Below are 23,359 nucleotides of genomic sequence, written 5' to 3' on the forward strand. Positions count from 1 at the left end.
CATCAAGGTACATCATACGCTGGGCCATGACCCAGACCTCAGAAAATTTGTTTCTATTTTTGGATGAGCCACACTGCTTGTGGGATCTTAGTTTCCTGATCAGGGATTGAGCCTGGGCCCTTGGCAGTCCTAACCTAATAGAGTACTAACCACTGGACTGTGATTTTAAAAGAGTTGAAATTATACAGAGTGTGTCTTCTGACCCTAATAGAATCAAACTAGAAGCCGATAACTGAATGACAAGAGGAAAATCTCTAGACACGTGGAGATGAAGCAACATGCTTCCAAATAAGCCACTGTCAAAGGAGATGCCTCAAAGGAAATTTAAGAAACAATACAGGACTGAATTAAAACGAAACGCCAGGAACCAAAAACGTGCGGTGCAGCTAAAGCAGCGCTGAGAGGGAAATTATAGCAGGACGTGCTCACAAGAGAAGTGGGAAACGTCTCAAATCAATGATCTACATACATACTGCAAGAAACCAGAAAAAGAGTAGAAAAATAAACCCAAGAATAATGAGGGAAATAATAAAGAACAGAAATGGAAAATAGGGCAATAGAGCAAATCTATGAAAGAAAAAACTGGTTCTTTGGGAAAAAAAATCAATGAAATTGAAAAACCTCTAGCAAGACTGACAAAAATAAAAAGAGTGAAGACCCCCAGCACCAACACAAGGAATAAAATGGAGACTGTTGCTACAGACCCTCCAACCATGTGAAAGCTAACAAATGAGTGCTATGAACAACGTTATGCTTGTAAATTTGAAAACTTGAAAGAAACGCACAATTTCCCTGAAAGTAATGAACAACCAAAACACAGGCAAGAAAAAATAGAAAACTTGAATATACTTATAACCATTAAAAAAGCTGAGTTTTCCCAATTTTTTAGCATACTGAGTGCAGCACTTTCACAGCATCATCTTTTAGGATTTGAAATAGTTCAACTGGAATTCCACCACCTCCACTAGCTTTGTTCATAATGATGCCTCTTAAGGCCCACTTGGCTTTGCATTTCAGGATGTCTGGCTCTAGGTGAGTGATCCCATCATCGTGATTACTGGGTCGGGAAGACTTTTTAGTACAGTTCTTCTGTGTATTCTTGCCACCTCTTCTTAATATCTTCTGCTTCTGTTAGGTCCATACCATTTCTGTTTTTTATTGTGCCCAACTTTGCATGAACGGTTCCCTTGGTATCTCTAATTTCCTTGAAAGAGTTGGGAATACCAGACCACCTGACCTGCCTCCTGAGAAACCTGTATGCAGATCAAGAAGCAACAGTTAGAACTGGACATGGACAACAGACTGGTTCCAAATTGGGAAAGGAATATGTCGAGGCTGTATATTGTTACCCTCTTATTTAACTTATATGCAGAGTGCATCATGAGAAACACTGGGCTGGATGAAGCACAAGCTGGAATCAAGATTGCCAGGAGAAATATCAATAACCTCAGATATGCAGATGACACCACCCTTATGGCAGAAAGTGAAGAGGAACTAAAAAGCCTCTTGATGAAAGTGAAAGAAAAGAGTGAAAAAGTTGGCTTAAAGCTCAACATTCAGAAAACAAAGATCATGGCATCCAGTCCCATCACTTCATGGGAAATAGATGGGGAAACAGTGGAAACAGTGTCAGACTTTATTTTGGGGGGCTCCAGAATCACTGCAGATGGTGACTGCAGCCATGAAATTAAAAGACGTTTACTCCTTGGAAGGAAAGTTATGACCAACCTAGACAGCATATTAAAAAGCAAAGACATTACTTTGCCAACAAAGGTCCATCTAGTCAAAGCTATGGTTTTCCAGTGGTCATGAATGGATGTGAGAGTTGGACTGTGAAGAAAGCTGAATGCCGAAGAATTGATGCTTTTGAAGTGTGGTGTTGGTGAAGACTCTTGAGAGTCCCTTGGACAGCAAGGAGATCCAACCAGTCTGTCCTAAAGGAAATTAGTCCTGGGTGTTCATTGGAAGGACTGATGTCGAAGCTGAAACCCCAGTATTTTGGCCACCTGATGTGAAGAGCTGACTCATTGGAAAAGACCCTGGTGCTGGGCAAGATTGAAGGGAGGAGACGGGGATGACAGAGAATAAGATGGTTGGATGTTGCTGGACGGCATCACTGACTCAATGGACGTGAGCTTGAGTAAATTCCGGGAGTTAATGATAGACAGGGAAGCCTGACAAGCTGCAGTCCATGGGGTCGCAAAGAGTCAGACACGACAGAGCGACTGAACTGAATTGATTAAAGAAACGGAATTTGCCATAAAAACTATTCTGAAAAAGAATACGTGCGTGCTGTGGTAAGTTGTTTCCGTCATGCCTGACTGTACTCAAAATGCAACAGTCAAAAAAACTCAAACAACCCAATTAGAAAATGGGCATAAGACAAGAAGAGTCACTTCACCAAAGAGGATTTGCAATTAGATAGTGAGTGCTCAGTCATGTCCGACTCTTGGCGACCCCGTGGACTGTAGCCAGCCAGGCTCCCCTGTCTATGGGATTCTCCAGGCAAGAGTACTGGAGTGGGTTGCCATTTCCTTCCCCAGGGGATTAGATAGGAAGCACATGAAAATGTCCAACATCAGTAGCCAGCAGCATGAACAACACTGTACCAACGGTCACGGCAACTTCATTTAAGGCTGAATCTTAAATCAGTCCAGATGTTCTTTGGTAGGTGAATGGTTTAAGCAGACTCAGCTCAGCTCAGCTCAGTTCAGGTCAGTTCAGTCGCTCAGTCGTGTCCGACTCTTTGCGACCCCATGAATCACAGAACGCCAGGCCTCCCTGTCCATCACCATCTCCTGGAGTTCACTCAGACTCACGTCCATCGAGTCAGTGATGCCGTCCAGCCTTCTCATCCTCTGTCGTCCCCTTCTCCTCCTGTCCCCAATCCCTCCCAGCATCAGAGTCTTTTCCAATGAGTCAACTCTTAGCATGAGGTGGGCAAAGTACTGGAGTTTCAGCTTCAGCATCATTCCTTCCAAAGAAATCCCAGGGCTGATCTCCTTCAGAATGGACTGGTTGGATCTCCTTGCAGTGCAAGGGACTCTCAAGAGTCTTATCCAACACCACACTTCAAAAGCATCAATTCTTCAGTGCTCAGCTTTCTTCACAGTCCAACTCTCACATCCATACATGACCACTGGAAAAACCATAGCCTTGACTAGACAGACCTTTGTTGGCAAAGTAATGTCTTTGCTTTTCAATATGCTATCTAGGTTGGTCATAACTTTTCTTCAAATGAGTAAGCGTCTTTTAATTTCATGGCTGCAGTCAGCATCTGCAGTGATTCTGGAGCACCAAAAAATAAAGTCTGACATTGTTTCCACTGTTTCCCTATCTGTTTCCCATGAAGTGATGGGACTGGATGCCATGATCTTCGTTTTCTGAATGTTGAGCTTTAAGCCAACTTTTTCACTCTTTTCTTTCACTTTCATCAAGAGGCTTTTTAGTTCCTCTTCACTTTCTGCCATAAGGGTGGTGTCATCTGCATATCTGAGGTTATTGATATATCCTCCTGGCAATCTTGATTCCAGCTTGTGCTTCATCCAGCCCAGCGTTTCTCATGATGTACTCTGCATCTAAGTTAAATAAGCAGGATGACAATATACAGCCTTGACGTACTCCTTTTCCTATTTAGAACCAGTCTGTCGTTCCATGTCCAGTTCTAACTGTTGCTTCCTGACCTGCATATAGGTTTCTCAAGAGGCAGGTCAGGTGGTCTGTATTCCCATTTCTTTCAGAATTTTCCACAGTTTATTGTGATCCATACAGTCAAAGGCTTTGGCATAGTCAATAAAGCAGAAATAGATGGTTTTTTTTTCTGGAACTCTCTTGCTTTTTCATTATAGGGGACTGGAATGCAAAAGTAGGAAGTCAAGAAACATCTGGAGTAACAGGCAAATTTGGCCTTGAAATACGGAATGAAGCAGGGCAAAGACTAATAGAGTTTTGCAAAGAAAATGCACTGGTCATAGCAAACACCCTCTTCCAACAACACAAGAGAAGACTCTACACATGGACATCACCGGATGGTCAACACTGAAGTCAGATTGATTATATTCTTTGCAGCCAAAGATGGAGAAGCTCTATACAGTCAACAAAAACAAGATTGGGAGCTGACTGTGGCTCAGATCATGAACTCCTTATTGCCAAATTCAGATGTAAATTGAAGAAAGTAGGGAAAACCACTAGACCATTCAGGTATGACCTAAATCAAATCCCTTATGATTATACAGTGGAAGTGAGAAATATATTTAAGGGCCTAGATCTGATAGATAGAGTGCCTGATGAACTATGGACAGAGGTTTGTGACATTGTACAGGAGACAGGGATCAAGACCATCCCCATGGAAAACAAATGCAAAAAAGCAAAATGGCTGTCTGGGGAGGGCCTACAAATAGCTGTGAAAAGAAGAGACGCGAAAAGCAAAGGAGAAAAGGAAAGATATAAGCATCTGAATGCAGAGTTCCAAAGAATAGCAAGAAGAGATAAGAAAGCCTTCCTCAGTGATCAATGCAAAGAAATAGAGGAAAACAATAGGATGGGAAAGACTAGAGATCTCTTCAAGAAAATTAGAGATACCAAGGGAACATTTCATGAAAGATGGGCTCGATAAAGGACAGAAATGGTCTGGACCTAACAGAAGCAGAAGATATTAAGAAGAGTTGGCAAGAATACACAGAAGAACTGTACAAAAAAGATCTTCATGACCAAGATAATCACGATGGTGTCATCCCTCACCTAGAGCCAGACATCCTGGAATGTGAAGTCAAGTGGGCCTTAGGACCATCAATCACTACGAACAAAGCTAGTGGAGGTGATGGAATTCCAGTTGAGCTGTTTCAAATCCTAAAAGATGATGCTGTGAAAGTGCTGCACTCAATATGCCAGCAAATTTGGAAAACTCAGCAGTGGTCACAGGACTGGAAAAGGTCAGCTTTCATTCCAATTCCAAAGAAAAGCAATGCCAAAGAATGCTCAAACTACCGCACAATTGCACTCATCTCACAAGCTAAGTAAAGTAATGCTCAAAATTCTCCAAGCCAGGCTTCAGCAATACAGGAACCGTGAACTTCCAGATGTTCAAGCTGGTTTTAGAAAAGGCAGGGGAACCAGAGATCAAATTAAGCAGACTGGTGCATGCAAACTCTGACTTGGATAAACCTCCAGGGAATTTCTCAGCTAAAAAACAAAAAAACAAAAAAAACCCCAGTCCTCAAAATATACATACTATAAGTAGAGGGCGCCCAGGGCTCCCCAGTTCGGGGTCGAGCGGCTGCCCTCCTGCCTTTCTCGGGAGGTTCGCCCTCCGGGAGGCCCCTTGCTGCCTCCCACCCACTCCCCAATGGCATACTGTGGCCAACAGTAAGTTCAGTTCCTTTCCAAAAGCAAATGAACGTTAAACGATGACTATTCCTCTTCGCTTGGCATCGTCACATTATTACTGCTTTCTAAACATCTGCGGAAGGAGAAAATAAACAGTTTGATAAATTCTGTGGAATTTACCAGAAATCTTCAGGGACTAAGCCCTCTGGCGCTGGCAGATGCCAACAGGGAGCCCCCTAGTGGCCATTAGGCTGCTCTGCAGCTTCTCACAGGGCTCCTGGCTATGGTTTTTCCAGTGGTCATGTATGGATGGAGTTGGACTATAAAGAAAGCTGAGCGCCGAAGAATTGATGCTTTTGAACTGTGGTGTTGGAGAAGACTCTTGAGAGTCCCTTGGACTGCAAGGAGGTCCAACCAGTCCGTCCTAAAGGAAATCAGTCCTGAATGTTCATTGGAAGGACTGATGTTGACTCTGAAAATCTAATACTTGGGCCACCTGATGTGAAGAGCTGTCTCATTGGAAAAGACCCTGTTGCTAGGAAAGATTGGAGGTGGGAGAGAAGGGGAGGACAGAGGGTGAGATGGTTGGATGGCATCACCGACTCGATGGACATGAGTTTGAGTAAATTCCAGGAGTTGGTGATAGACAGGGAGGCCTGGCGTGCTGCAGTCCATGGGGTTGCAAAGAGTTGGACACGACTGAGTGACTGAACTGAACTGAAATAACTGAAGTCAAGAGGCTTCCCAAGTGGCACAGTGGTAAGGAGTCTGCCTGCCAATGCAGGAGACGTGGGTTTGATTCCTGGGTCAGGAAGATCCCCTGGAGAAGGAAATGGCAACCCGCTCCAGCATGCTTGCCTGGAGAATCCCAGGGACAGAGGAGCCTGGAGGGCTACAGGCCATGGGGGCCCGGAGAGTCGGACACGACTCAGTGCAGAGCATACCCGAGTCAAGAGGCAGGTTTCCGGGGCTCCCCTCTGCACAGACATCGTGAGGCTGGAGCCTGTTCCGTTCTTTGGCACCTGGTCCGTGCAGGTTGGGCACTTACAGACCCTGGGGCTCCAGGGTGTAGGCGTCCTCAGTCGGGGCGCCAGCGTGAGAATGGGAAGCCGTGCAGCTATGCTGTTCATGGGGCTGTCTCTTCACCATGTTGCCTAGTGGCGACCCACTCAGCCTTGGAGAGGGCCGCTCGGGGAGGCGGGCTGAAGTCCCTGAGCAATGCCACATCTGTTGGACATATGGCAGAGTTTACTGTTACCAGAAAACAGTGCACCCGGAAGGACTCGGCAGAGCAGATGGCGTGAGCGGAGGACCTCTGGTACCCAGGGTCAAGCAAAGGATGCCGGTGCAGAAAAGAACTGCTGACGCTTCCTGTTCCAGAAGATCATCCGAGGGCCTCTGGAGAGGCTTCGCCATCCTGTCTATCCATTCTGGTACGCGCTGGGACAGTCATCTCAGGATGCTATTTTGGCCCTGGGAAGCCAGATGGACCCAGCACAGGATGGCGAGCTGGAGGAGTTGGAGGGGAGCGGATGAGTCATTCAGTGTTTCCTCAGGAATAGTCAGGAGTGCTCACATCAAGGAGCCCTCCCTCAGAGCTGGTGTTTTTCTAACAGCTTGGGGCAGAGCTGGCTGTGTCTGGTGCTGTGTGTGTGGGCCACAGTCTGCTGTTATGATGCTGAATGAATCATAATTAGTGTACTATAAATTTGAAGTGGAGACCAAATAGCCCATGAACTTTAATGCAAAAGTCTAGAATTACTTTTTTTTTCCCTAGTCACCATGCAGTGCATCACATCCCCATGACTTATTTATTTCATAACCCCAAATTTGTACCTTTCAACGCCCTTTCCCCATTTCACCCACACCCCATCTCCTGGAATTACATTAAAAAATTTTTTTTAAAAAAGATTTCCACTCCTGCCCTGACCTTCCATGAGCTCTCACAAGGATGAAACTGCACTCCACAGGGAAGCGCTCAGTAGAACCAGGTTCTACCGTGGACCCTGCAGAAACTAAAAAAAAAAAAAAAATCCAAAAGAAACAGGTGAGCCATGGGTTCCACAATCAAACTGTTACAATGTAGTTAGCTGAGATGAAGCATCAAGAAACAAATTAGCTAAAAATACAGGGGTGTGGAAATTTGAAGTATATTGTTGGATATTTGTTGAGATGCTGTTTTACAGAAACATTGAACATTCCTTTCTCACAGCAGTTCTTTCCTCTGTTGGGGGAAACAAACATATCTCTCATTCATTTCAGTCTGATGTGCTTGGCTCAACACACTGAACTCAGCAGGCTTTGAATTAACGTTATTGATTGATTGATTGAAATGTTTGACTCAGTCTCTTGTTCTGTTTCCTTGGTGGGCTGTCAGCTAGAACACAAGGGATGCTCCTTTCCGGGCCCAGTTCCCTCCCTGGTGAGTTAATGTCACACAGACCCAAGATTCATTACATGACCACCTGCCTCCTCCTCTTCCTCCTGAGACCACCTTAAAGACAGTCATCCTAGAAGCCCTGGGGAGGGGGGAGTGCGTGGGACTCAGCCCAGACACATTGCTCCCATTGGAATTATGCCTTAAAACACGGGGTGATGGATTTATGATGGTGGATTAGGAAGTGATTACTATAAACAGTGCATCAAAAGAACATTGTGTCAGCTAGACTGGACTGTTTCAGTAACACATGCATGCTGAAACCTCGAGGGGTAAAAACAGTAACAGCTTATTTCTCAGCCACTTAAGGGGCAGGGGTGACTCTCAGGGAATCCACCCAGCCCGGGTGGACTCAGCAACCCAGGATGCTGCCTCCACCTTGGAATGCTCTTCTCCACAGTCACCAAGGTTGGGGACAGAGGGCTGGCAGGTTGAACCCTGGTTCCTAAATGCTTTCTTTCTGAATGGACTCGAATCACTCCCACACATAGCCTATTGGCCAGAATGACACACGGACCTACCTAATTATAAGAAGTAGACATTTGGTGATTGGTAAGTGTCGTCCTCCAGATAAAATTTAGTGTCAAAGAATTGACATAGATTTCAAAGTTACCTAATTAACCGTCTTGCCATGGCAAGGCAGTCTGAAGCAGAACGCTGCATGTTTGGAAGCTCCGTTGCTCACCCCAAGTACGACTAAGCAGATATGAATTTATGGTAAAGAATACTGGCTAAAGATAATAATTAGTTCCTGCCCAGTCAACTTTCCTTCCATAAATAAATCATGCCATTCAGGGCTGTCAGGCATTGCTTTACTCTGACAGTAATTGCATTTTCTTTTCATCATTACCATAACTTTGTGTGTACAATGCATACTCTATGAGAAGTGAAAGGTTGGGGGTGGGGAGGTTTCCTTATATATGAAATCAAAAACATGCTACATTTTGTTTTTAAAAGGAAAACAGATGATATAATTCCCAAGAGCGTACCATCCCAAAGGGCAGTGCCATTGCCTCACCCTCATTTAGACCCCATTCCCTGTTCTAACTATTCAGCTGTCTCCTCGAGGACAAAGCTTCAAACACACACACGACCACCTTATACTGCTACGTCTTGCTTTTCTCTCCTAGGTTTAAGCCTATGTGTTGAATTTCTACCATGGGGGGATGAAGATTTGGAGCTCAAATTCACACCTGCCTATTTCACATGCCCCACCATTCCAATACAATTATATATATATATATATATATATATATTTTGTTGTTGTTGTTGTTGTTGTAAATTCGTATTAGAAATTTATATTATTCTGACCACAGACACATAATTCACAGTTGAACCTAGTCAAGCATGGTGATTATATTTCCTTTATTGTAGGACTTTTTGCTTCTCCTGGAGTTTATAGTTGACGTATTTTTACATTGTTATTGCTCTCTTAGTTTTCCGTGTCACTATCAATAAGACTATTGTGTCACTATCAATAAGACTCTCAGACTCTGGAGAGTCCCTTGGATTGCAAGATCAAACCAGTCAATCCTTAAAGAAATCAACCCTGAATATTCATTGAAAGGACTGTGGCTGAAGCTGAAACTCCAGTACTTTGGCCAACTGATGCTAAGCACCAACTCACTGAAAAACATCCTGATGCTGGGAAAGATTGAGGGCAGGAGGAGAAGTGGGTGGCAGAGGACGAGATGGCTGGATGGCATCACCAACTCAATGGACACGAATCTGAGCAAACTCTGGGAGATGTGAGGGACGGGGAAGCCTGGTGTCCTGCCGTCCATGGGGTCTCAAAGAGTTGGACATGACTTATCGCCTGAACAACAACAGCATCAGTGATTCATTCCCATTCAGCCAAGACTTTCCTCCCAGTACATTCCATCACATTTGCCAGTCTCAGCTTCTAGAAGAGATTCTATGGGAGACCTCTGTGCCTTAGTCTACCTTCCTTTCCTTCTCGCCTCCAGGACTGGAAGCTTGCAAACTACCTTTTTCAGACTGCATTACTAGCTGAATGCTACTTCAGTCTGACAGTTGGAGGCATCCGCAGAAGCTGCTGCTGCTGCTAAGTCCTTTCAGTCATGTCCGATTCTGGGTGACCCCATAGACGGCAGCCCACCAGGCTCCCCCGTCCCTGGGATTCTCCAGGCAAGAACACTGGAGTGGGTTGCCAGTTCCTTCTCCAATGCATGAAAGTGAAAAGTGAAAGTGAAGTTGCTCAGTCGTGTCCGACTCTTAGCAACCCCATGGACTGCAGCCTACTAGGCTCTTCAGTCCATGGGATTTTCCAGGCAAGCTAGGAGGAGTGCAAAGATCGAGGCCGTTATGTTTCTGGCAGGCCCTGTCTCAGCAACAGCATTGGGCACTCCAGCTCAGTGATGGTGGAGGGTGTCTGCCAGCTGCTGCGGTGCCAACGGCTTCAACACGACCAGCATCTCCAGGTGGGCAGGTTCTGGCCTTGGGTGGCCTGAGCTTGACCATGAGCTCTTGGGGTTGCTGAACAGTGGAGTGGGCTCACCTGAGCTCTGGCTCCTGTGGGGGGCGGGGGCGGCAGCTTTCTGCAGCTCTGGATTTCAGGACCCACCATCTTCCTGTTTTGCTCTTCCGGTCTTTATAACAATCTGGCAACTGAACTCCCCATATCAAATCTTCAGCCTTTCAGAATACCTAACGTGATTTCTGTTTTCTATCTTGGACCCTGAAGGATACAGCCAGGGCCAAGCCTGCTGTCCCAAAACCTTGTGATAAGAAAGAAAGGACCAAAACATAGAAGTAACCAGGCTAGTGACTGGCTCAGTACTAAACCTCTTCAGACCAGTGCCATCCCATAGAAACACAACACAAACTACATTGACATAGTTTTCTAGCAACTGCATCTTACCAGGGCTCCCAAGGTGGCGCTAGTGACAAAGAGCCTGACTGCTAACGCAGGAGCTGTAGGAGACGCCAAGGGTTCCACCTCTGGGTCGGGGAGATCCCTTGGAAAAGGAAATGGCAACTCACTCCAGTATTCTTGCCTGGGAAATCCCATGGACAGAGGAGCCTGGCGGGCTACAGTCTATGGGCTCACAAAGAGTTGGATATGACTGAGCGACTGAACAGCAATAAGGCTACTGTGTTGGATAACTCAGCTTTAGGTCCCCAGGGCCCATACGGCCCTCTTGCCTTCCACCAACCCCTAAATAGTCTAACAGGCAGTGCTCTCATGGTTCAGAATTCTGATCAGGACTCCCCACGTCACAGGTTCCTGAAATCCCTGAACTGTGAGGAATGGGGAAGGGTCCAGAGGACTGTGTCCACTGGACCTGCCCCAAGCTGGCTTCAACACTCTTGAAAATCCTAGTCACTTTCAAACAAGGGAACCCACATTATCATTTTGCACTGAGCCTTTGAAATCATGGCGCTGATTTTGGCTCCGACTTATGTGGTTGCTATGTTTCTATTTTTTAATCATGTATGTTTCCGCCTTTTTGTTCAACTTTCTGGGGCCTCCCTAGAGTTTGATTTGAACTCTTCCTTTGAATATGTCATTGTTTCAATCGTACTTTTTAATTTCCAAGAGGCTTTTTTCCCCTTTCCTCCTAACATTCCTTTTCTTGTGGCATCATTTTCTCAGGCATGCAATATCTTTTTTTTCCATGCACCTGAGAATATTATTGATAGTTTCTTAAAGTTTCCTTCAGCTTCTTGATTTTTTCCTCTTTTGAGTTATTTTTCCTTCCTGTTTTGTTTGGGCTCAGCATTTTATGTTAGAGGTAAAAGTAGATATTTGGTTTGGAAAAAGACAAAGGACTTTTTTTCCTCCCTTGACATACAGGAGAAAGAGAAGATAGGAGATGATATAAATATTTTAAAGGCAAAAGAGGCAACATGGAGGAAGCCCCTGTGCGGGGAACTTCACCTCTGGAAGATGGGAGAATTTGTTTTTCACATGGTGAAGTACTGTAAGGGCAGGAGCTGAAGATCAGAAGGAAACATTTGGCGTGTCTGCACTGCAGGAATCAACAGATGTTGAAAGCACTGAACTGCAGGGAGGGCTCCCAAGTCCAATCACCTAAATTCGCCTCCAGCCAATCAGTCCCCAGAATGGTGACCTTCTCATTGAATGAAAGTGAAAGTTGATCAGTCTTGTTGGACTCTTTGGAGACCCAATGGACTATACAGTCCGAGGAATTCTCCAGGCCAGAATACTAGAATGGGTAGCCTATCCCTTCTCCAGCAGATCTTCCCAACCTAGGGTCAAACCTGGGTCTCCCACATTGTATGTGGATTCTTTACTGTCTGAGCCTCCAGGGAAGCTCAAGAACCTAGAAACTGCAAGTCACTCAGACGTGTTCAACTCTTGGCAACCCCGTGGCCTATACAGTCCATGGAACTCTCCAGGCCAGAATACAGGAGTGGGTAGCCTTTCCCTTCTCCAGGGGATCTCCACAACTCAGGGATCGATCTCAGGTCTCCTGCATTTCAGGCAGATTCTTTACCAGCTGAGCCACCAGGGAAGCCCAAGAATACTGGAGTGGGTAGCCTCTCCCTTCTGCAGGGGATCTTCCTGACCCAGGAATCGAGCCGGGTTCTCCTGCCTTGCAGACGGATTCTTCACCACCTGAGCTACCAGGGAAGCTATTAGGGAAACCTTCTCCTTGAGCCTTGGCCAAACTGGGTGCCAGACATGAAGCAGCGGAGGATGTCAGCTGGGGCTCCGGTCAGGGGCAAGGAGGGGAAAAGCAGTGGAGGGGTCAGAATGTGCCGGAGGGAGATCCTGCCCCCAGCGTTTCAGGAGGTGAGCTGCCTGTCCCGCAGTCCTGCGAGAAGGAAAAAACTGCTTGGGGTCAAGGGACCAGGATTCCCTGTGGTCTCTTCTCCTCTCCACCCCTTACCCCAGCCCCAGCTGACACCCTCAGCTGCTTCCTTGTCTGGCACCCGATTCGGCCCAGGCCCGATGAGAAGGTCACCACGCGGGGGCCTGACGGGCCTGTGCCTGGGAGACCAGCGGGCTTCAGAGCTGTGAGTCAAGGTTAGCTTTTCATCTCTGTCCCTTTCAGTTTCAAATCCAGCAGCCCTAGAAGAGACTGCAGTCAGAGAGGGAAGTTTCCGTGGCGATATATATAACCTGGGTCCTATGGAGAAGCCTCTGGCACGATGACTCGTTTACAAGACAAACTGCGGTAAAAACTCCGGGCCACGCGGGCCCTGCCGCAGAGCCAGCCCCGGAGCAAACGCGGACCCTGACGTCACCCGGCCGGTCTCCCGGCAAGGCTCGCACATGCTGACCACGAGCACCAGATGGCGGTGTTGGCCCGCGAGCCAGCGCCCTGCGGGCCCGGAGGGGCCGCGCGAGCCCGGCCGAAATCCGAAACAGCCCCGATCGCCGCCGCGATTCCACCGCGAAACGGCGGAGACACGTGGCGCATCCCACGGAGGCCAGGGAGTCGCATCCCACGGCGCTGCGCGGCCTGCAGCAGGTCAGCAGTGTAAAGGGTGATTTTAGGAAATGACTTGGAAATGCCGAGGCTGCGGGGCAGCGAGCCCGGCGGGCGGCCCCTCCCCGCAGCCCCGACGTGGAGCCGGCCCGCAGCGCGCGGGGGAGGCCGGCGCCGGGGGCCCACGCAGCGGCTGTCCGCGCGGTGCGCAGATGGCAGGAGCAGCGGCGGCCTCCGGAAGCCTGCGGCGCTGGGGCCCGCGCCCCCTCGCCACCCCGGCCCCGGGGGCTGCAGCACCCGCCGGGCTCCGGCCACCCCCGCGCCCCGAGGGGCCGTGCGCTCCGGCTGCGGGAATTGGTGGCCAGCGAACAGGCCCTGGTCGGGGGCCCAGTTACACACTCGAGGGTCTTGGGGCGCAGGGAGCGCTTCCCACGGTCCTTTGAAGAAGAAAGTGTTGGGTGGGCCTACGCCTCCCCGCCCCCGCCCCCACCCTGAGCATCTGGGCCGCGGACAAGCGGAGGCCGAGGATGCATTTTTCCTCGCAGTTCACTTGGCTGCGGATCTGAAGGCGTCTCGGGTGGGGGCAGTGGTGGGGGCGCCGGGACGTCGACTGCGGGTCCTCGACCCTGGACCGGACCGCGCCAGGGGCCGCCGCCCTCCGCCCCGCCGCGCTGCTGCTGACCCGGGAGAGCCACTGCGTTTCCTCGCCCCCTTTCCTCCTCTGATGTCCCGGCACAGCTGGGGAGCGCGGAGGCCGGGGGGCAGGCGGGCGGCCAGGGAGGGTGGGCAGGGGCGCGGGCAGCGGGGCGCCTGTCAGTTGAGTCTCGACGGCGCCAAGCGCACCCCAGGCGCACCTCGAGCTCGGCCTGGGGTCACACCCCCGCGCTGCGGGCTCTGCGGGCTGCAGGCATGACCGGACCGCAAAGCAGGGGCCCGACAGGTGGGCGGCAGTGTGCGAGGATGCCAGCAAAGGCCAGCTAAGTGCGGCATGGGGGTCCAGGGGAGAGGCGGTGGGATGCGCGGGAACGGAAGGGGGGGAGGCGAGGGGCGGGGTGAAGGGGTCTCACCTGGAGGGGGGCGGGGGAGAAAGCGGCAGGTGCTCCTCAGACCCCCTGACGCGCAGGTAGACCCACCGGAGGCATGGAACCCGCGTTTTCCTGATGCCCTCCCCCGCCCCCCACTACATAAAAATACAGATATATACGGAGAAATCACTATCCGGAGAACATCGCGTTTTTTGAGGAGAGAAGTTCTGTCCGGGGTTGTTTTTTTTTGGCCATATGAATATTTTTTACATAATTGTATATTAAAGATGCATGCATACATGGTGTATGGCAGAATTTTTTTGGTATTTAGATATTTAGAAACACGATTTCTAATTATAAAAACTTGTATGTACATGTTTTGGAAAATAAGGAAGTAAATGAAGATAAAAATAAAAATCGCCCAGACTCCAAGCACATTATAATCCCTTTGCTATGATTTCTTAAAATATTTTTACTGTGCATGCTTCATTTCGTTGAAACCATATGATACGAATTTTTAGACATGGTCAATATACAAACATTTATGGAAGGCGATGTGGAAAGTGTTGCCTAATCTCAAGATAGGTGGCGTCTCGGTGGTTTTGAGGGTTCCATTGAGCTCCCCCAACGACTCACACTTGAGGTGAGAGAGTGTGGACTCACACACTCCAAAGGCACCTCCCCCACCCCCCCCCCACACACAAATGTCCTCCTTCCAATTTATCCCAACTTCCCATCCTGTTTGTGGGAGGGCCCCACTTGTGAAATTCCTTATTATCTACCCACTCGGAAAATCTATGCAGCCATTGCCTTGTAACAGATACCATTCTTTTTGGTGTCTTGCCAGAAACATTAATTTAATTAATACTTGTGACAAAGGAACGAAAATCAGACTCACCTAAGCGTTTTCCTCGGACACATTAAATGCAAAGAGAATATGGAGCAACATCTACAGAATTTTTAGGAGAAGGTGTTTGTGAACCAAAAATTGTGTTCTATGTCAAATTATCTTTCACGCTTAAAGCCAACAGAAAGACATTTCCATTAAGTCAGAAAATATGCCACCTGGTACATTTCTAGGGGGAAAAATGTCCTTGAAGGAGATTTCCATTTTTGGCAGTGAAGAAGTATTTTACATCAGGATAACCTTGTGTGGGGAGGAACTGTGAAGCTGGATAAAATATGATGTAGAGGAGTCTGAGAGTCCCAGAGATTCAGGGTTGCCAGGATTCGAAGGGCCAAGCAGTCAGGAGAGAAGCGCTCCGCCGAGCCCTTCCTCCCCAGCGGCTGTTCTCCCCCGAGTACCTGCTGCCCAGGCGCGGTCACCATGGGGAGTGGACGCCGACAGACAGTGGCCGCTCCAGGCGCGCCACGGCGGGACGGTTTGTGCCCAGAGTGCAAAGCTGCTGGGGCCGGAAGGGCCGTTAAGGCGGAGAAAGCAGAACCGCAGGGAGTGGACGATGAGTCGGCATGCAGTTTCTCCTCAAGGTGTTTCCTCATTTCTGAGGAAAACGCTGAGGCTGCCTCCACAGACGCAGATGCCCGGCAGACTCCCCCAACGTCTCTTCTTGATCAACTGTCGCGTGAGTGCTCGGTGACTCAGTTGCGTCCGACTTGGCGACTCCATGGACTGTAGCCGGCCAGGCTCCTCTGTCCCTGGGGTTCTCCAGGCAAGAACACTGGAGTGGGTTGCCATTTCCTCCTCCAGGGGGTCTTCCCGACCCAGGGATCGAACCCGCGTCTCCTGTGTCTCCAGCATTGGCAGGCAGATTCTCTACCACTGAGCCATCCGGGAAGCCAAAGTATTAGGGAACCGGAAACCATTGTTCTGATAGAGTGGATCTCCCACAAATCTTCCGCAAATGCGATATGGAATGGTGAAATGTGAGAAGTGTCCTTCAGCATCGTGTTTCACACAGTACTGCTTATTGTAAGCGCTTCTGGTCTTTAACCTCGTTCTGGGGATCCTGGCTGGTTCAGGAAAAGGAGCGGGGAGCGGGGAAGAGGGAGGGGCGGAGACGGCCAGAGGAGAAGAGATGGATGAAAGGAGAAAGAGAACGCAGGAAGAACCGAAAAGGAGGAAAGAAACCGCACACGCATTATTTTCACATAGTAGAATTTCTTACAGCGTAATTCCAAAAGACACAACTATGGACAAATTATGAGATCTGAAAATGTGTCAAAAACTGGGTAGATTTGAAATCAGTATAAAGAAGCCAGCAGTAAACACCTTGAAGACACGTTAGAATGATAATACTTTTTTTTTTTTTAAGTTTTTATTTTTTAAATTTTAAAATCTTTAATTCTTACATGCATTCCCAAACATGAACCCCCTCCCACCTCCCTCCCCACAACATCTTTCAAATGCTGGCGAGGGTGTGGAGAAAAGGGAACCCTCCTACACTGTTGGTGGGAATGCAAACTAGTACAGCCACTATGGAAAACAGTGTGGAGATTCCTTAAAAAATTGCAAATAGAACTACCTTATGACCCAGCAATCCCACTTCTGGGCATACACACCGAGGAAACCAGAATTGAAAGAGACACATGATAATACTTTTAATAGCTATAAAGTCTTGTCAGGCAATAATTTTGTTGTTTTTGTTCAGTTGCTAAGTCTTGTCTGACTCTTTGCAACCCCATGGCCTGCAGCCCGCCAGGCTTCCCTGTCCTTCACCAGCTCCCAGAGCTTGCTCAGACTCATGTCCATTGAGTCAGTGACGCCATCCAACCATCTCATTCTCTGTCACCCCCTTCTCCTCTTGCCTTCAGCCTTTCACAACATCAAGGTCTTTTCCAGTGAGTCAACTCTAATGATAAATCTGTCAAAAGATTATGGGAGAAATTATAAAACTATACAGAGAGTTATTAACTAGGAGAAGCAAATTGAGAGGTATACCATGTTTATGAATAGGAAGACCCAATTTGTAAAGATACTAGCTTACAACCAATATAATTCGTAAATTCAATGCAATACTATGGTTTAAGTCAATGCTGATTTATAATCAATACTAATTCTGAAATGTATGTGAAAAAGCAAAGATCCAACAATAACCAAGACATCCCTGCAGAAGAAAATCAGACTCCAAGGTTACTGTAAAGTTATACTCATTAATATAATGCAGTGTTTGTTCAGATCAATAGACGGGCAGACCAATGAAACAGAATTGAGAGCCAGAAATGAACCCATTCACAGAAATGCGATTTCCAGTGGGAGTCAACACCAGTTAATGGGATCGAGGTGATTTTCATCTATGCGGAAAAGATGAAGTTGAGTACTTTCATCGCACCATATGCTGACATCAACTGCATTTGGATTAGAAAAATTGAAAAGCATGTCCATATGTTCTTGCAATAGGAAGAACTTATTAATCAAGGCTGTAAAGGAATACATAAAATAAAATGAAAACCATAAAGGAAGAGATTGATATCTTTAATCACAAAGAGACAGGCAGGGGCCAATCAAGCAGAGGATCGTAGCTTCTAGAAGGAAAGTTGGTGGTCCTGCTGAGCCTTGTGGGAAGATACTGAAGGGTTTTGAGTAGGAGATTATTATGATGTGATTTATATTAAAAAAATCCCATTGGCTGCTTTGTGGAAAATAGACCATAGAGGGCAGGAGTGGAGGAAGGGAGCTGGTGAGAAGATTATTAGAGCAGTCTTTGTCAGGAGATCTTGGATGGGGTGACTGTGGTGGAGACAGAAGGGAAGAGATTCAGACATAGTTAGGGAGAAAAGTGGAGAGAGTAGGCGTAGATTATAATCGAATGAGCCAAATAGAAGAAAATTCTGAGGGTTTTGGGCCTGAGCAACTGGGCAGCTGTGATGCTATTTACTGAGACAGAGAACCCAAGGAAAGAACTATTTAAGGAGTGGCTGAGAAACAGTTTGAGAGTTCTATTTTGCCGATTAGTCAACCAGACAGCAGGCTAAAGAAGGCATTTAGGTGTACAAACACAGAGCTTGCTGCTGAGGTCAGGAGTGGAAAGACCTAAATTCAGACTGTCATCAGCATACAGATGGCATTTATAGCCAAGGGTAAGGGGAGGTAGTTTGGGGTCACGACACAGGGTACCTAGATGCCCCAGGGATCGAATCTGGGTCTCATGCATTGCAGACAGATTCTTTACCATCTGAGCCACCAAGGAAACACCTAACTAGATGCCAGACAAAGACATTTTACTCAGTCTTGGCTCCATCATGCCTGCGTTGATGTTTAGCACAAATGTGAGCTCAGAAATATTTGATGATGAAAAGTCTCTTGGACTGGTTTTTCATTAGTCATCCTACTTTCTTATAATGTATAAAACAAACAGGATTTTAGGCTTTCCCTACTGGTTACTATCAGCCAGTATTGGAAGGTTTTTTATTTGTTTTTAGTAATGACAAACGTCAGATAGAATTCAGAAGAGTAGGGTTTTCCTGTTAACTCTGCTACTACTAAGATATAATACCTTGGGGTAAAGTCATTTATTTAGTCTTTATTTTTTAGGTATTTCTCACCTTTTAAGACAAGGGTCTTGGCCCAACTGATTCCTAAGATTCTGTGATTACAGTGAGGTTCAGTTCAGTTCAGTCGCTCAGTTGTGTCTGACTCTTTGCAACCCCATGGACTGCAGCATGCCAGGCTTCCCTGTCCATCACTGCTTCCAGAGCTTGCTCAAACTCATGTCCATTGAGTCGGTGATGCCATCCAACCATCTCATCCTCTGTCACCCCTTTCTCCTCCCGCCTTCAATCTTTCCTAGCATCGGGGTCTTTTCCAATGAGTCAGTTCTTCACATCAGGTGGCCAAAGTATTACAACAAAAGTTGCATAAAAACATTTATTAATAGCAATAGTATTCCTGTTAGGGGCAAATGCCTTTGCTTTAAACAATAACATCATAAATCACATGGGGTTAGCAGGAGAAAAGGAGAGAGAGAGCTAAATGTGCTGTGCTAGAAATAAACCATTCTTGGTACCGATGCTGTGAGAGAGGGCTGGCAGGAGGGGTGGAGGACCAGGGGAAGCTGGAAGGATGCTGAGGGCGGAGCTTTGCTTGTATTGTTGTGACTGGTGAGCTTTCCATAAGCAAGTGGTTTGGGAACAGGCTTATACTCGGTTTGGTTTCTGTTGTTTGCCTTGCTGTGATGTAAATTTCTTTGAGCTTCCCTAACTTTGGGTAAAGTCTGCCGGGTTGAATATTGTTGTGAGCCAGGCTTTCACTTTATTGCTTGCTTGGTGAATTTCTTTCTTTCTTTCTTTCTTTCTTTTTTTTTTTTTTGTGAAAATGAAGGAAAGCACCATTTCTATATCTGGAATAATTTCAGGCAGAACAGAAAGAGGATGTAGGACACTGTGATACGGTTCACATTTACAACTAATTCAGTAGGAATGAGGGCCTCACAGCCAAGAGTAACCATGGGAAGATAGGGCTCCCCTGGGAAGTCACATAAATCTTTGGCAGAACATCACCGTCTACAAATCATGATATTATTCAAGCCAAAGGAATGAAAAGATCAGGGTGACCCCAGGTTCTTGCCAGTTCTCACTGCCTCTCTATTCATCAAACTTGCTGATTTTTGGAGGATTACTCAGTAAACAGAAGAGTACTTCATATAATATTTATTTTGCGATGAAGAAACATTTTTGCAGTATTTGAAGCAATTCCACAGATGTATTTTTAAAATTTCTGATTGGTGTTAGTAAAGAGATTTATAAAATCTTTCATGTGGTCATTTGTGTTTTTGTACAGGTCTTAACGGAATTTTTGGAGAAAAATAGCCTGAGTTTAAAATGTGTGCTTATATTTACAAGTGAGTCAAATGTTAAGACAAGATATTTTCCAGTACAGAGGAAGCAGCAAGAGCACTTGTGGTCTTTGTTATCCAAGCTGTTTCTTTGTTTTTCTCTCCAGCAAACAAAGACCTCTTCAGCATCAAGAGGGAAAGAAGTGAAAAGGCTGACCTCGTTTGAAAGGTGCTCCAGAGTGACCTAAGTTGTTTTCGAATTTCCTCTTAGTAATTATATCTGCCATCCAATTTTCCCCTAATTGCTCCAAAATGAAAAGGAAAAAATAACTGACTTTTGAATTTGTCTGAACATTTGTGTGTGTGTGTGTGAGGAGTGTGAAAACAAAAATACTTCTGCTAGTAACTTCTACCCACTGATTCTGCGGAACAATGCAAGTTGAAAGAGGAGATGAAAAGTGACGATGGTGAGCAAGCTCCTAGTGGCTCCTGTGGCTGAGCCTCTGGGCTGGGAGCACTCCCTCTGCAGGAGCTGGGGGGTGGGCATCAGGGTGAGGAGGGGCCAGAGAGGAGCCGGGCAGGGGAAGTCTTCAAAGTTCTCCCAAAGGGGGCTGAGACGGATTCCTACCCCATGCCAGTGAGCTCATCACAGTCCTTTCTCCCTTCATTTTGGAACACATTAGTCCATTCCTTGACATCCATGACTTAAAAATTTTTTTCATTGACGCGTAGTTGATTTACAGTGTTGTAGCAGTTTCTGTGGTACATCAAGGCGAATCTGTTACACACACCCAAATAGCCACTCTGTTTTAGAGTCCCTTCCCATATAGGTCATTACAGAGCTCGGAGCAGAGTTTCCTGTGCTGCACAGCAGGTCCTTGTGTTCAGTGCTAGTCACTCACTTGTACCCGACTCTGCGACCCCATGGCCTGCAGCCCACCAGGTTCTTCTGTCCAGGGGATGCTCCAGGCAAGGATGCTGGAGTGGGTTGCTATTTCCTTTCCAGGGGAACTTCCCGACCCAGGGATCAAACCTGGGTCTCCTGCACTGCAGGCAGACACCCTACCAACTGAGCCAGCAGGGAAGCCCAGGTAGGGGGAAAAGGGGGATAAACTGGGGTTGACAAAGACACACACTGTATATCAAAAAGATAATAAAGACCTACTGTGTAGAACAGGGAACTCTACTCAATACTCTGGTTTAGGCCTATATAGGAAAAGAATCTAAAAAAGAGTGGGTATACATATAACTAATTCACTTTCCCGTGCGCCTGAAGTTAACACCACAGTGTCCATCAACTATGCTCCAATTAAAAGAAAAGCACCTGCACTTTAAAAATGGATGAGGTAGGATTTCCACCTTCTTAAAAATACTGCTAGAGTTACTAAAGAACTTGCATTTACAAAATAATTGATGAAAATATTCCTCTGGATTGTATGAGAGTATAGACAGGGACCGCTGATAGACTCGGGTGTGTGATATTAATCACACATAACTTCTTTCTTTCCTGCTCTATCGGAGGCTGGGCTCTCCTAGTTTTCAATCTCTCCATTTGATGCAGGCAAATCTTTAGTCTCTTGGTTGGTTGGCCAAGAGTCTCTTGATCAAACCTAGGTCTCTGCATTGCAGGCAGATTCTTTACCATCTGAACCACCAGGGAAGCCCAGTAAGTCCTTAATAGTTATCTATTTTATCAGGAAGATCCCCTGGGTAAGGACATGGTAACCCACTCCAGTGTTCCTGCCTGGAGAATCCCATGGACAGAGGCGCCTGGCTGGCTGCAGTCCATAGGACTGCAAAGAGCTGGACACGACTGAGTGACTTAGCACGCCTGCAGGCACTCAGTGTGGTGGTTACGAGCGCAGAGGTGGGGCTAGGCTGATAATTTTGGAATTTTTGTTCTATCTCGTGTTGTCTGTCAGACCTTAAGTAATACAACATCTTTGCACTTGAAGTTCCTCACTTATAAAATGTGGATAATAACGTCCCCTTCATAGGGCTATGGAGAGGGTTACACTGTTATGAGAAAAATATTTAGCAGTGTCCTGCTCATTGTAAATACTGTAACTATTAGTGTGTATGCATGCCTGCTGAGTCACTTCCGTCGTGTCTGACTCTTTGCGACCCCATGGACTGTCGCCAGCCAGGCTCCTCTGTCCATGGGATTCTCCAGGCAAGAACACTGGAGTGGGTTGCCAGGCCCTCCTCCAGGGGATCTTCCCGACCCAGGGGCCGAACCCTTGGTTCTTATGTCTCCTGCGTTGGCAGGCGAGTTCTTTACCACTAGTACCACCTGGGCTTCCCAATTATTAGTGTAGATAACTCCAGGGTTTTTACTGGGTGTCTAGGTATTGCTGCAGTCCATGGGGTAGAAAAGAGTCAGACACGACTGAGCGACTGAACAACAGCAAGGTATTGCTCCCATTTCTCTGTGAGCACAATTAATGTCCTGAGGAACATTCATTTACAAAAGTCTTTGAAGACATTTCTGGTTATTTCCTCAAGGTAAATTCTTAGACATGAAAACATTTGGTTAAAAAAGTACGTGCAGTTTCAAAGCTTTTTGATTCTTATTTCCAAACTATGAGAAAAGCTTTTCTCACCTCTCCTACCAGCAAAACACTAGGCCTTTCCACTGAAAAATAAATATATGTGTGTGTATCTCCCAATTTGCCGAGGTACAGGAATGTGGAAATAGTCTTTCACTGTTGTTTTAATTTGCATTTATTTGACTAGGGTTCTCTCCTTGATTCATGGGCTAGCCCACTCTTCTATAATTCTAGTCCCACTTGCTAGTCACCCCTGTTATTTCAGGTAGCTATCTTATTCCCTCACTGGTTGATATAGATCACCAGTTCTTTCAACCATTTATCATATGAAATAGGTTCCAGAATAGTTTGTCCTATTCAGAATGTGTTCCAGTTTGAACTTGTTCCTCTTAAAAGATGGCACCAGAATCAAGCACTGTCTTCCACGTGTGGTCAGACCGGCTGCTACGTGTGCCAAGGGATAAGATGGTTCAATTATAATGCGCTTTTCTTCCGTGAACCCCCTGCTGCGCAGTTCCCTTCCCGTTTCTATTGAGTCTTGTTGTGACTTAGAATGAATCTGGACCCGAGTAGTTTTTGGCTGACGGATTATTTTTGAAAGTTGTATTTTAAATGACTTTTTCTCTCGTTTTCTGCTGCTTGAAGATCGCATGGTGTAACTGTTATCTTTAAGGCTCTGATTCTACGCCTCTTCTAGGGTAGCACTGGGTTGTGTTAGCTGTGTTAGCATCCTGCCTACATTCTGCATCATCTTGCAAAGTGGATAGTCAATGCATTCTTTGTAGAATGACTGAGGCATGCATTGGAGAAGGACATGCTGTCCGGTGGGCTGCTGTCTATGGGGTCGCACAGAGTCAGACACAACTGAAGT

At 46.7% G+C, this 23,359-nt stretch overlaps 1 non-coding gene across 1 annotated transcript; it reads right to left on the bottom strand.

Annotated features, from left to right (window-relative positions):
- Nucleotides 1-20,951: 20,951 nt before the first annotated feature.
- Nucleotides 20,952-21,023, bottom strand: TRNAC-GCA (transfer RNA cysteine (anticodon GCA)). Its single transcript has one exon. It is a non-coding gene; the product is annotated as a tRNA-Cys (tRNA).
- Between the last annotated feature and the right edge of the window lie 2,336 nt (nt 21,024-23,359).

This window comes from Ovis aries, chromosome 20, assembly GCF_016772045.2.
Source record: "Ovis aries strain OAR_USU_Benz2616 breed Rambouillet chromosome 20, ARS-UI_Ramb_v3.0, whole genome shotgun sequence".
Lineage (NCBI taxonomy): Eukaryota > Metazoa > Chordata > Mammalia > Artiodactyla > Bovidae > Ovis > Ovis aries.